The sequence below is a fragment of the Aedes albopictus genome, chromosome 3 (genome assembly GCF_035046485.1).
Source record: "Aedes albopictus strain Foshan chromosome 3, AalbF5, whole genome shotgun sequence".
NCBI classification, from domain to species: Eukaryota; Metazoa; Arthropoda; class Insecta; order Diptera; family Culicidae; genus Aedes; species Aedes albopictus.
The window spans coordinates 328,562,062-328,577,674 of record NC_085138.1 but is presented as its reverse complement, the minus strand read 5'-3'; the positions used below and the strand labels follow the sequence as shown (position 1 = coordinate 328,577,674).

The window sequence follows — 15,613 nt, the reverse complement described above, 5'->3', positions numbered from 1 at the left end:
CACTACCTGGAAGGCGATCAAACGCATCGTTCGCATTCTGTTTGATACGACGGATAACTACTTAGAAGTAGATGCTCGAAAACGACTCGTTCAAAATGCAAATTTTCGGTTATACCAATCCGTGTGGTCAATTATGAATTTCAAATAACTCAAAGTACATATGTATAGATGGGTAAATTATTGGTTAAATTTGAAAAAAATCCACAGCTCAGGTGAGATTAGAACTGACGACCCTTATTCGCTAGAAAAGTGCTTTACCAACTAAGCTACCGAGCCAGTTAATGACACGGCAACTTAGTTTTTAAGTTGAAAAAGAGGAATTAAATAGATTTAGCCTAAATTACTTTCTATACTTAACGGGAATTTCTCGACTCTGACAGTCTGAGTGGGTATCAAAAGCCTGTTTTGTTCCTACATCCAACATTTCACTTATATTTATTTAATTTTCTTCAGGGAATAGGAGTTAGCTTTTTTGTTAAGTGGTGTGAAGCAGGGGGATGCTCTTTAAAATTTATTGTTCAACATTGCACTCGAAGGAGCGATTAGGAGGTCAGGTGTGCAGAGGAACCCGGGTAGCGGAAAAGAGCTCAATAATAGCATATGTTGATATTGAGATCAACATATCATATCAGTCGGGTCGTCACAGTGATATTGGTTTGATTGATATAAGAGATAAAAGATCTGAAAATAATATCTAAAATTTACTCCTGAAACATCATCATCAGATCATAATTAGATCTTGTAAGATCAAACCAATAGCAGCAAGCTATTCGTTAGATCTTGAAATATCAAATTTTGATATTGTTCAGATGTTCCAGGAACATTTTTCAGATATTATTTTCAGATCTTTTATCTCTTATATCAATCAAACCAATATCACGTTTTGATCGTCAGCCTCTACCCGGGAATGGCTCTATCATCACACGGTCGCACATGCTCCTCGGTTTTGCGGACTATATTGATCTCATCGGCATCGATCGTAGGGCAGTGGAGGAAGCTTATGCTCCTCTGAAGAGAGAGACTGCGACGATAGGCTTGACGATTAACTCTACCAAGACGAAGTACATGATAGCGAGTAGAGACAGAAGCGGGCCTAGTGGTGTTAGTGCTGAGGTAGTGATTGATGGGGAAGTGTTTAAAGTTGTTGAAGAATGTGTTTATCTTGGAACACTTGTGACATGTGACAATGACGTTTCCCGTGAAATGAAAAGGCGTATTGCAGCTGCGAATAGGGCCTTTTACGGATTGCGTGGCCAGTTTAGGTCCCGTAACTTGCAAACGTAAACAAAGTTTACTCTGTATAAGACGCTGATTCTTCCGGTTGCCCTCTACGGTCACGAAGCGTGGACGTTAAAGGAGGTAGACCGAAAAGCTTTTGAAGTTTTTGAGCGCAAAGTGCTGCGGACTATTCTCGGTGGGAAACAAGAAAATGGAGTGAGGCACAGACGCATAAATCACGAGTTGTACCGAGTGTACGAAGATGCGAATATTGTGAAACGTATAAAATTCGACAGACTTCAGTAGGCTGGACACGTAGTGCGAATGTCGGAAGAAAGAATAGCGAAAACAATATTCAGCAGAGAATCCGGTAGAGGTAGGCGACTTCGTGGGCGGGTGCGAACTCGCTGGCTGCATGCAGTTGAAGAAGATCTACACGATCCCTACACGTTCGGGGAAACTGGAGGAACATCGCCCAAGACCGACGAAGATGGTGCTTCGCTATGGTGCATAGCTATCAAGTAGCTTGTGCAGTTGATCATGCCCCACGTTGTATACTTTTACTCCCGGAGGACACGGGAAATAACGAACTACTTACTCGCTTACTTCAGATTTGTACTTTATTTGTACTTTAAACAAACCTGCACCGGCAGGTAGTACCTGTGTACCAGCTAGGGATTTCCCAAACCCAACCGGAACGAATGGCCCAGAAGTGTACCATTGAACAAAATTGTGTGACTTGTTGATTTGTGTATCGAGCCCTGAAGATGGTCCAATAGCCGGACCGAAACGTCGGCGATGATCAGTAATTAATCAACGCAGATTGTTAGACTGCAAGCCGAAATTTTCCATCAAATTTAAACACAAAGCTTTATTCAACGACGCACTATGGGACGGATTCATACAAACAGGTGGCCAAAAATGTTTTCGCGTCAATTGTATAATAATGTCTTGCTCCTATTTCTAGGGTTTATGCCTGAAAAATATGCAAAACATATTGAACATATTCAACACGAAAGTTTTAACCGTTATGTGTCCGACAATTTTTTTGCTTTTTTCTACACCGTGCTTTTTAAATGGGCGCTGGGTACCCGGGTACCCTGTCGGCCACATAAGGGTTAAACAGTATGAAATTACAAGGGCATTGCATACTTTTAGGCGTTAAGGATTTCTGTTCCTATTTACAAAATGGATTCCAATTCGTAAAAACACGCTTCGCTAAGAGATCCAAGACCAGATTCAGACTACACTATGATTGATATGCCGATAAAAGTGGCCATGATGACCAAATGTTTCCTCAGAGGTATTTAATGGCCAATAGGGTGATTTTATGTAACAATATCTCAATTATCGCCGACAACATGATTGGAATTTCAGAATAGCAGCTAGTAGCAGCCAAATTTGATGTCTGTTTTGTCAAAATGGCTGAAAGTGATTATTTCGTGCGTTATTGTGTTTGAGAGGCTCCCGCGGAACCTGTTTCAGGTGTTTCGGAGCGGCCATATTAGTTGCTACACACTTCAGTTAATTTTTGTACCCGAATCTCTTGAAATCATGAAGTTTGATACGTCGTACGGCATGTTTTGTTTGCAAACCAGAAATGTCCCAGATGTCACCCCCGTGGAACCTATGCTAGATGTTCCGGGGTGGCCACATTAGTTGATACAGACTTCAGGGTATCATTTCTGACTCAATCATTCGAAATCATGAAGTTTGATATGTCGCACGACATGTTTTGGATGAAAACCAGAAGTGTCCCCAATGAGGCCCCCGCGGGACCTGTCACGGTAATCCGGATGGGTCAACTTATTCAAATCTGATGATCGCAGATGTGTTTTATTGTTTGCAATGAAAATTCCGCTGAAAATCGATGGTTCAAACACAACAACACACGAAATAATCATTTTTTGCCATTTCGGCACCCTCCCTGACCCCAGTACAATCCGGAATATCTCCGGAATGGTTCCGGGTATTGCGTGGCCACTTGGGTGTAATAAACTAGCACCAATTTATGATCGATTGAAAGCGACTTCAAAAAAGTTGAATGAAAATTGACGAAATGCCAGCATTTTGAAAATTAGATGTTAGGGGTCGGGTACGTGAAGGTTAACCATCCTGAAACTGCACAACTCTGGTGGTTATACACTGAAGATGTCTGTTATTCCCAAGCAGACATCCTATTGATCCCTTGTGTGCAGCTTATCCGGTGATACTGAAGCTGAAGTACCACGGTAAGGTAAGAACACGTTAATTCCGCGAATAAATCAATCGCCAGGCAATGCCTAACGTTGAACAAGCGCTCTCTATCAATTTTTCAAAGCTTTTCACTAATTTGCACCGGTAGCAGGTCGTTAAATGTGGGTTCACCAATTTCTACATATTTTCGCTGGTAATCACTCGAAATCAAAGGGTACCGCCTCATCACTTCATTTGTCAAGCCTTAATTGGTCTCCCCAACCCCGGGTCCATCCCAATTTAGTAAACTCTCAAATCTTGGCTACTGTCGATTGCAGGGGATTAGCTCCATATTAACCGACCCCTGTCTGGGGCCAGCACGTCTTTCATCGGCATCATCGGATTTCGAAATTCCTGCTGGGCCATTTGAATTCCTTGTCACTTTTGCTTTCACCTTGTACCGCGTCGATCAAGTTTGAACTACCACCCATTAATGACCGGCCAGACGAGACGAGACGAGACGAGAGCTAATCATCCCGAATGCACATCAACTCCGCATCGACACACTTTCAAAAGCTATAAAATCATCATAGTCGTACAGGTCTTCATCTCGTCAGTTCGTCATCCTCTCGAACCCAGAATTGACCCCTAACCGTTGTGCGTCGCTTGCCGTTTTCCACCGATGATGATGAGCGCTGGTGCTCAGCCCCGAACAAGACCTGCAGTTTTTGCCTTATTTTGACCGTACCTCAACAATCTTGGCGTCCCATTCATTGACTCTCGACTCAACTTTTTGAGGACGGGGGGCCCGGATGTTGATTTACGGCAAAATCTCTCTCCCCGTCAGAGAAACAACTAAGTCACTAGGTACTCGGCACGTCGCACAATTATCCATTTGTTTCGATGTCCCCCTCTTTACCTGTGGGTCATTCCCATCCAAAACCGTGATCATAAGTAGCAAGTACCAAGCGAGGGGTGGTAGCGCGCTCCAGTTCAAACGGGTTCCGGGGGCGCACCCATAAATATCAACGGGGGAGCGTCTTCGTCGCGCCGCATTTCGCCTTTTCCTTCACTCACCGAGTCGCTTCTGACCAGCTTGATCATCAGCAGTGCAGGTGAACTCGATTGGTTCCATCATCATTGGTAGGGAAGCCAACGAACGAACAGAAAAAAAACGGCAACAGAAACGACAACAACCGTAATAATGCGGAACAGGTTTCGAACCTGTCCGTTGGTTGTTGATCATCGGAAACTTGACCCACAACGAACCAACCAGTCGACGAGGACGGGGTGCGATGGGGATACGAATTAACATAAATGAGTTCATCTGAAGTGATTGGTCATCTTTTTTCGGTGTGTTGCACAGGTTTTGCCGGTGAGCGGTTGTTGTCATCCGAAAATAGCGGAAAAAGAGAAATGGCAGAATTTGGTATAACTGTTCTTTTTTGGCAACAGAGATTGGGAAAGTTCATGAAGAATGTTCTTTGATCTTTATTCTACCTAACGAGTCTGGATAAAACAAAAAGTAGTAACGTCAAAAAGACAAAGCTTCGCCACTTTGGTATACTCGACACAGAGAAACTCAAGTACCTAAATTTGAGTTTTTTTTAAACACACTTTTGAGTTCTTTTTTGTCCCCTCCTCATCCACTCTTTTTGTTGTTGAATAAACTCATATTTGGGTACTTTGTTTTCTCCGTGGAGACATTGCAAAAGTTCAACCATCTGATTTCCAATAGAGGTGTGACCTACCCCGAAAAGCAGACAATTTTTAGATTGAAATATAAAACATGTTTTAGGGCCCATATAGCCGAGGCGGTAAACGCACGGGTATTCAGCATGACCATGCTGAGGGTGACGGGTTCGATTCCCGGTCGGTCCAGGATCTTTTCGTAAAGGAAATTTCCTTGACTTCCTTGGGCATAGAGTATCTTCGTGCCTGCCACACGATATACACATGCAAAATGGTCATTGGCAGAGGAAGCTCTCAGTTAAAAACTGTGGAAGTGCTCATTGAACACTAAGCTGAGAAGCAGGCTTTGTCCCAGTGAGGACGTTACGCCAAGAAGAGGAGGATAAAACATGTTTTAACACGCTATAAATTTTGAAACTTATGTGGAGTAACGATGTTGATGTGATTAAAACTAAAAAACCTCTCAATTGGTTGGCACTGAAGTGCAAATCATATCATGCTAAATTTCGTCTCAGTGGAAAAATTAAACACAAGCTTCATCTTTCTAGCAACTCCTGCAAGCTTATTGGGATTCCTCCCGGGATTCATTCAGAAGTTCCTATCCTAGGATTCCTCTTATTTCTTCTCTAGAGAATTTTGCAAGAATGACCTCATGAAATCCTGCAAGTATTTTAGCAAAAGAAACCTCTCGTTCTCGTGGTAGTTTGATTAGCCTCGTAACTTATCTAGATTGTGCAGAAGTTCCTGGTGAAATTTCTCCAGAAATGCCTACTACAATTCCTACGGGAATTTCTGCAAATTTCTCTTCTATAATGTCTATAATTTTCTCTTCTGATTTCTCTAGACATGTCTCCTACGATTCTTCCATGAATTTCTGCGGAGATTTTACAAGGTATTTCAAGAGCTCCTGTTGGAATTCTTCCAAAAACATTTTCTAGGATACCTGCTGGGGTTCTTTCTGGAGGATGACTTCTAAAGAAATTGCTCCAGATATCCCACTAAGATTTTTTCCCGGAATTTCCCATGTGTACCTTCCCGAAATTGCCCCATGTGTCTTTTAAGAATTCCTCCCGGGATTCCTTCAGGAATACTTCCGGGTGATCCGTCAATAATTTCAGATAGTTATCGAAGGAAATGGTTTCGTGATTTCGCCATGGATTACTCGAGAGATTTTTCAGGAATTTCAGGAAAATCTGGGCATTTCTCCAGGAGTTCCTCTATGAATTTTAACCAACAATGCCTCTAAAAATATCTCCAGATGTTTTCCAAGAGATTCCTCAAGGAATTTCATTAGAAACATATACATAGGAATGCAATTCAACCTTAAATTATTCAAAAATTTTCCAGGGTTTTCGCTAAGGGTTTGACTATGAATTCTCTCAGATATTCTTCAAGGGTCACCTTAAGGGTTTCTCTTGGGAATTTCCTAACTGCTGTGATAAGCATGCTTGCCGTTACTGACGTCACCACTCTTACTTCTATACTGAATCTCGACAAAACTGCCGTTTGTTAGAAGATTTTCGCTAAAATATTTCATAAACTTCAGCAAACAAGCAACACAATAGGGCACTGTTCGCCGCAATTGCTATGGGAACATTTTCTAAGTATTTCACAATGCGTGGCCTTATTGTTTCGGACTTTCCAAAAATCATCGGCTTTCCATACGTAGCGTAATTTAATTCAAAATGTGGGTTCGCGCGCGTTGAGAAGTGTGTTAATTTATGACTTGCTGGTGGGAGCTCTATGCGGCATTCCTCTAGAAGTTCCTTGAGGCATTCCTCTACATATTTTCGGTGTTTATCCAGGATTTTTTTTATGCATCTGAGATTCTGGGAACTTCCGTCCAAGAAACTCTTTCTGGGAATCCTCGATAAATTCTTTCTACGATTCCGCCTTCTGAGGAACCAACTTCTGAGATTCCTTCAGGGTGCGTTGCGTTGCGTTGCGTTGCGTTGCGTTGCGTTGTAACGGAGTAATTCGTAGATTGCATACTGAAAGTTGTCATGTTAAAACTTTAATACTCCTATTCTAATTGCTTATGGAATGCTATTTGGGAAGGAACAGCTATCCAATCAGATATTGAAGTAAAAAAGACATGAAAACTTCCATTGCCGGCCACGCCCATCTTCTCCGTTACGAGGATAGGAAAGGATGTGATGATATGACACCTACTTTATGAAAGGCCAGCGACTCACCGGCGCCCCCATAGGTGTCAAGGAGTTGGATATTTGGAAAGGGTTGATTGGGGATTCACTATAAGCGAGTGATGCGGCAAGATTCAGATTGTGTAAGTGTATTTGAGTTGATTATGTTGATGTGTTGATGTGAGTGTAAGTGATTTTTAACACCAACGTTGGAAGTGACATAGTTAAGAAATTTTGTCACTCCATGGGCCTTTTTGCTTCCGGGATGGGGCACAGGCATTTGGACCATGTGTCCTGGCTAACAAGCCTAGGCTTAAGCGCCATTGATCGCTCTCTGAAACGATAAGAAACACGTTATGTGGATGGGAAGGGATGATATCTATTTATCGAGATGCCAGCGACTCACCGACGCTCTCGTAAATAGAATGGAAATAGGATTTTGGAACTGGAATGGTCTGGAATTTAGGATGATTAAGTTAACTTCTGAGATTCCTTCAGGGTGCTTCCAAGAATTCCTTCATGGCTTTTACCAAGAGCTCTTTTAAAGGTTTTTTTTTGTATTTCTATCAAGACTTTCCTCAGACATTCCTTCAGGATTTCGTGATCTCTCTACAAGCCTCTTGCGCGATTTTTTTTTTCAAAGATTCATGCAGGAGTTTCATCAGTGATTCCAGGAATTTAATTCCTGAATTCCTTCAGGATTTTTTATGTTATTCTCCTACGAGTTCCTTACGGGATTCTTCAAGGTGTTCCCAGAGCCGTAGCGTGCTGTTCGCCTGGTTGGCCCCCGTCAAGGGCGCCCACATTAGAGGGGCGCCGAAAAGTAAACAGGATGATGCTATTGCTTTCTTGAATGTTATCAAGATTTTACTATTAACAATATTCAGCATTGATCATATGTCTATAACATATTTCTTTAGATTATTTCGAATATTTACTCATGTTACCTAGGAATGTATCTGCTATTTTATTTTGAGATACCATTTTGGTTTTTTCAATAAGCAAAGCAAACTCAACATGCACTCCAAATTTTAGTGAAATTTTGAATTTGAAAACTCGAAAACATTCTCCAAACATTTTATTCGCTTTCATTGTTAACAAAAATACTTAAACAGGAAAATATGATGACGATGCTCTTTCAGTTCATGTTTGTTGTTTGTTTGTTTATTTTCGACAATTAACACCAGGGTGCATTCGTGTCGCGTCTTTCAGTTCATGCAATTATTTTTTTTTTCAAAATGTTTCTTTGTTCTTGTAAATCTAGCATAACAATCCTGTTGTTATCACTCTTAAACTACCAGTGAGTTTTATTTATTTTTATTTCCTCAAAGCAAAGTAATAAATTTCACCAAGTGTTTCTTCCAATTTTCTTGCTGGGATTCTATCAGAAAATCTTTCAATAATTCTTTCAGAAATTCTTCTAGGGATTTCTTTGAAAATTTCTTCAAGAATTCCTCCAGAAATTCTCATAGAAAACTTCAGGGATTCTTTAAAAAAAATCACAACTAAAACTCTTCTGGAGTTACCTATCAAAGTTTTTTGCAGGATTCCTTTAGAAATACCTCCAGAGAGGCTTTCAGGCAGTAATCTAGAAATTTATTTAGAAATTAGTCAAAGGATTGCTTCCGATATTTATCCATTAAAAAATTTCTGCAGATATTATTTTGAAAAATCTTTCAGGGTTAAATTTGATCAGTATCTTCACATGTTCCTTCAAAAAATGCAAAAAAAAATAAATGGTTTCTCCAGGACAAGTATCAATAAATTTTACAGAGTTTCCTAAACAAATTTCTATACAGATAAATTAGAAACTCTTCAATAGTATTCCTCATGAAATTTTCCATAGATTCTTATAGAAATTCCTGCAAAGATTCTTTTAGAAATCCCTCCGAGAATTCCTTCAGTAATTTTTCAAGATTATTTTTAGAAAATCTTCTATAGATTTCTGTAGAAATTTAGTCAAAGTTTCCTTTAGAGAGTCTTCAAATAGTTTTCTTCTTCCTAAAAATGATATAATCTCTTACATCACTTAGAAAATTGTCCATTGACTTCTTCCAAAATTTTACCATGTGCACTAGAGATTGCTTCATGAAGTTCTGTTTGAATTCCTATAAAAAACCTTTCAAAATTTTTTTATAAATTTCTCCGGATAATCATAATTTTGAAATTCCTTTAGAAATTTCTCCATGGCTTCCATTGAAAAATGTGCCATTGATTTCATTCAACATTTCTCTAAAAGTTTCTTTTGAAACCCTTTCATGGGTTCCTTCAGAAATTCCCCCAAGGATTTCTTACGAAAACCTTCTAGGGATATTTCTAGAAAATCTTACAGAGATTTCTTAAGAAACTTTTTTAGGGATTCCTATAAAAAAAATTCAGTGGTTCTCCACAGATTTATTAACGAACTGCTCGAGGAATTCCTGCAACAATTTCTCCATGAACTCCATTGAAAATTCTTGCTGAATTTTCTCCCGGATTTTCATGAGAATATTCCTTCAGGAATTTCTCCAGAGATTATTCTTTAATTTCATTAAGTGATTCCAGCAGTTATTCTTTGGGAGATTTCAACAACAACTTATAAAGATATTTCTTCGGGAACTCATCCTGATATTCCTCCATGTCCATGATTCGTCTTATGATTACTCAAAATTTTCGTACAGATCTAATGGAAAATATTTTGATTAAACTTCAGAAGAAACATTTAGTTAAGTTATTGGAAAATATTTTTGAAAACAAAATTCAGTTGAACAAAAAAAACAGACAAAAAAATAAAATTATTTTCCGATTTCTTGAAAAAATCTATGCATCATTTATGTTAGGTATCTGAAATGTAATTTATTTATTGTGCTGATCTTAGTATGATTAGTATGATTTTCAAAATGCAAATTCGTACTTACACTCGTATGATGAGAGAAAAAAAATGGGAACATTTTTGGGCGACTCTCATTGAAATTTCTAATAAAATACCTTCAACTCGAATAAAAAAACATTCGAAGAAAATAAAGAAAAAACAGGGGGAATTTGTATCTTCGCATTGCCAAAATACAACTTTTGAAACTTTGAAACTTTTCGAAACTAGCCATGTCTAATTGTCGATGGGCGATAATCTGGATGTCTGCCAAGGGCGCCATGGGGCCATACTACGGCTCTGGGTGTTCCTTCTTTATCAAGGAATTCTTTTCGGATGAAATAAAATAAATAAATAAACTTTTTACGGGACTTCTCCAGGAGTTCCTTCTTGGGTTCCTGTTACAGTTCCTACTAGGATTCTTCCAGATTTTCTTCTGAGATAACACAAGAGTTTTCTTCGCGCATCCTCAGGTTTTCTACAGGAATTACTCCGGCGAACTCCTTCAGAAACTGCTACCAGAATTCCTCCAGTAGAGTCTTCTGAAATTATTACAGGTCCTTCAATTTTTTTTCCGGAAGTTGGTCATTGAAACCGCGGAGTGCAATATTCTGGGAGTAGTTCCAGGAAGATTCACGAAAGCAGTATCCGATGGAAATAGTGTAGGAATTCCGGATGGAATTCTTGAAGCAATCCCAGAAATAGTTCCTGAAAGAATTCCGAAAGTAGTTCCAGGAGGCATCCAGGAGAAGTTGTTGAAGGAACACTGAAAAACGTTCTTGTAGGATTGCTTGAAAGATCTCAGAATCCCTGAAGAAATCCCAGAAGGAACTCCGGGAAAAATCTCGCATGGAGTTTTTGGAAAAAAAAATCCCTGACGGAATTTTGGAAGGAGTTTCTGAAAGAATCTCGAATAGAATTCCTTATGCAATCCCCGAAAGAACTCCTAGATACTAGGACCTAGAGAAATCCCGGGAAAAATGCTGGAATTCCCTGGAATATTTTCGAGGAATACTTTCTGGAAGTCCAACAAAACTTCTGAAGACATGCCAAACATACTATTAGAAAAATTGATGGAATTCCTGGAGGATTTCCCGAACTCCTAGAGAAATCCCTTGAAGTCCTGGGAAGAGTTTCTGGAGGAATCCGAGATGGAACGCAGAAGGAAATCCTAGAGTGATCCAAGAATTAAGTTGTAGAGTGGAGAAACCACGGGAGACATAGTCTTTTTCATGGTGGTCCCTGGTCTCTCAAGTTATTGCTGGCGTATTCAGCATATTGCTAAATCATCCATGTTCCATGATACATTCCCAATTAAAAGTTTGGGGTCACCCGCTCAAAAACATGACATTTTGTTAGGCCCATATCTCTGTCCGATTTCTAAACCCTAGATGTCATTCATAATATCTAAGTCAAAGAAACTTTGAACATGATTTAAATGATTTGTTTTTTCTAAAATGTTAGTATGTAAACTTTAGCTGCCAAATTTTCTTATTATCTTTTGAATGAGACCTGGGGTTTTAAAATCGAAAGCAAATAAGTGGAGATACGGGCCTAAAAAAATGACATGTTTGAGGAAGTGACCCCAAACTTTTGATCGGAAGTGTATATGTACTTAAAATCTTTTAGCTATCATATCAAGTTTCATATACATTTTTGATAAGTAATAAGTTTCATATATACATAAATTAACATTTATCAAAAAACGTGTGATTATGCTATTCTAAGTGAATTTCTTGGATCCTGATCTTGTACCGACTTTACGAACCCTCTAAGCAGAGTACCCTCTTCAACTGCAAAGTAATAAGCTGATAATTCACATGTGTTTATCAAAGCAGAACAGCACGACAAACAAAAGCTTAACGTACGGGTATTCATTCTGAATAAAAAGTGTTTACCAGCTAGATATAACTTCTGGTGAAACTTTCAGAAGGTTGTTGAAAATGCTTTGACATCCATGTGCACAAAAGAAACATGTGCTTGATGAACAAATTCAGGTTTTAATTATGAAAAGAGATCCACGTACTTTGGTAAGACTCTAACTTGCGATTCCCAATTCGCTAGACGGGCGCTTCTATTACTTCAAGCTACGGAATCATTCGACTATCTCCGTCGCCATGGTTTGGTCAGCCAAAGCAAAATGGAGAAATTGACATTTGTAAGGAGCTACGGTCACTCTTACCGTAGTAGGTCCATAGGAAAATAGCTGGACTCATGCAGATATTGAATACCTACAAACAAATCGTTTCAATTTGTTACATCAACTCACTATCTTCACAAATTCAATTGATAGTTTACCGATCTGAATCCAACTCATTCAAGATTCTCCCATTTGTAAACGATACCGATGAATGACAGGATCCACCACAGCATCCGTTTCAATCAATGATGATACCGCTCACCGATAACTATAATCAAAAACTCTACTCAAATACCTCGTCAATACAATAAACGTAAAGCAAGTGCCTCTACTCCATTACCGAGCAGAGCAAGCCGTCTATCTGAAAAGCAGTAGCCAAGCCTGTGATTATGTTACCAATACAAAATCCGACGCGTCGCCGTCAGAGAAAATAATCAAATCCCATTGAAGCCAAGCTTGTTCGCTGATGTGTTTTACCAGTTGTCGGTACAAGCAATCCGCAAGTGATGTGCTTGGATCACGAGCGCCGTCACGAAAACAACGACGACGTTGTTGTATCACGCTGGTGTTATCTTTCACTCGTCTTGTGACTCTTCCGCGCTAGCTGCTAGCAGCAGCCAGCGCAACCGCAGCACGATAATCGATAATTACACACCAGATGGAGGTCGATAAGTACTATGTTGCGGCGAGCATACGTGACTGCAAATCAAACCATGTTGCACTCAAAGCCGAAGAAAGGCAACCGACCGAACTTTCTTTTGAGTCGCTTAACAGACTCTTAATACCTGCGGCGAGGAGTGATGGACTATCAAACGACTGTTGTATAGTGTCTGAAACGTTTATGGTAGACAACAAACCACTCGGCACTATAAAGCTAACTTAATATGTACTACACTGGCCGTACACATGTATCGACGTAGCTCCGCGCGGGCAAATTGGTAATTAAACGTTTTGCAAATTATGCTGCCGCGAGACGAATGCGTTGTTTAGCACGTGAGCTTACTGCAACGACGCGTACATGTGTGTTGTGTACGTATCACATTAAGTTTTAATTGTCGTACCAAATCGATTGCTGCTGGCTCTGATGATGACAGACAGTCGTTTGAATTCCGACCACTTGTGAAACCGGATAACGTAGAACAAATTAACATCAAATGGTTCGTCACTCAGAGCGCATCACAAGTGAGCTGCACTTAGGTCTGTTGCAGCAGGATGCGAAGTAAGGCGTTTATGGGCGCACCACCTGTCCAAGCCAAAGCAAACTCAAGGGAAGGATAAACGAGGGTAAACATGTAGCAGTTGCCATAAACATTATCATCTTCTCGACAAGGTGTTAAACGCTTAACGGTACCGGGAATCAATCACTGAAGATTGTACCGGATTGAGGCTGTACAATGAGCACTTTGTGAATGAAAAGCCAATGGAGGATATGATAACAACCGTTAGAAGAGAGATTTTTGCAAATATGCTCATTTGAGTACAGATAGATCAACAGGATCAGAATGATTTATGGATTAATTAGGGAAAGAAATTCACTTACAATTCAATGATGTGCAGTTGAATCTGTTGACGGCAAAAAGTATCTGTAAAGAGAAAAATAATGATAACAAGGTTGATTGGTAAAAACACAGCACAATTACATATAAGCTAAAATTATTTACAAAAATCGCCAGCACAGCTGAGATTTGAACTTATTGTCCTGATACGCTTATCAGTGTTTTACCAACTAGGCTACCGAGTCAATTAATGACAGGGCATCTCAGTTGTTACAAAGAAATTCAAAACTCATCGATCATACTAAAATCATTTTCATCAAATTTTCATACCAAACCACGAATCAATTCATCTTATTTGTACGTATGTATTGACCCCAACATTCTACTACGGTAAACAGATCGCTCAGTCGAAGTTTAAAAATAGCGTAAATACGATGAAAATGTACTAGTTCGAAAATGATTACACTGTATATTCAAGCAAATATTATACAGTGTATATTGATATTGACACTTTACAAAAGCCGGTCAATTTGTGTGCTTTGTGGACGACATAAGGATAAGGACGATCCTGAGCGGTGTGTAGTAGAACGGTGTGTGGCGAAGAAGGATGAACCACGAGCTCGATGCACTTTACGGCGAACCCAACATCCAGTAGGTGGTCAAAGACGGAAGGATATGGTGGGCAGGGCATGTTGCAAGAATACCGTATAACAACCTTGCAGAGTTGGTGTTCGCGACTGATGTGGTTGGCACAAAAAGGCGTGGAACGCAAAGATTACGATGGGTGGACCAGATAGAGCGTGACCTGGCGAGCATTGGGCACGACCGAGGATGGAGAGCGGCAGCCACAAACCGAATCTTATGGAGAAATGTTGTTGATTCAGTTTAATCTTGATTTTGATGTAATACTGAATACATGATTGAATGAACTAATCATAACCAATATTGTGCATAATAAAATGTAATAATGACTATAATTATAACAACGGCGGCCAAGGAGCGTTTATAAGAGAGAGCAAAGGGAGGTTACAAGGGCGTTTCAAGTGGTTCCAGGAAACCAGGGGTAGCAGGAAACCTTGGGGGCGTTTCGAGGTTGTTCCCATGAGATTTCAGGGGTGCTTCAGAGGTCTCAGGGGGGTTCAGGGGGCGCTTTAATGGGTATTATAGGGTCCTATGAGAGTTCCAGCGGGTCTCTGGGGTATTTAATGGGATACCAAGAGCGTTTAAGGAGGTCGCAATGGCGTTCCAAGGGGTTTCAGGGAGCTCCAGGGGTTCTTAGGAGCATTTCAGCGGGTTTCAAAGGCGTTACGTAGGTGGTTTTCGGGGGATTCGGAGGGTCTCAGATGTGTTACACGGAGTCCGGGGGGGTTTTAGTGTGATTTCGGAGTCATTTCGGGTAGTTTCAGAGGTGGCGGGTTTCAGAGGTTTTACACATGCGTTTTCAGGGGATTTGGAGGATCTTAGGTGCGTTACATGAGGTGCGGGGGAGTGTTAAGGGGATTTCAAACGCATTTCAGAAAGCTTCAGAGCATATTCGGTGGGGCTCAGTGATGGCACAAATATACCAAATGGAGGATAACGTGCCTCTGATAAGCCAGCCTTTTCATACCTGGGTTCCAAGGGAATGTAAGGAGGATTCCGGGGGCATTTCATGAAGTTTGAGAGGAGTTTCGGCGGGTTTCAGTGGCGGTACGGAGGCGTTTTCGGGGATTTCGGAGGGCCTCAGACTTTGCCCTCCCCATGCTATCAAGCGCTCCTGAAACCCCTAGGAACGACTCTAAACCCCTTAAAACGTCCCTGACACCTCCATAAGACTATTGAAACGCTCCTGAAATCCCCGTAATCCCATTAAACAGATTAAGGAACCTGACGGAATGCTTTTCATCCCTGCTTTTATCGT

General features: G+C 40.4%; 1 protein-coding gene across 4 annotated transcripts in view; it reads right to left on the bottom strand.

Moving 5' to 3' along the window:
* The window catches only part of LOC109426944 (titin-like), a 202,133-nt gene that overhangs the window by 79,201 nt on the left and 107,319 nt on the right, over positions 1-15,613 (bottom strand). For 3 of the 4 annotated variants that reach the window (XM_062842890.1, XM_062842888.1, XM_062842889.1), the window contains exon 3: positions 13,758-13,800. The exons of the other annotated variant lie outside the window; for it this stretch is intronic. The gene's annotated coding sequence lies outside the window, so the exon portion shown is untranslated. The remainder of the gene's footprint in view (positions 1-13,757; positions 13,801-15,613) is intronic. 4 annotated transcript variants of the gene reach the window in all.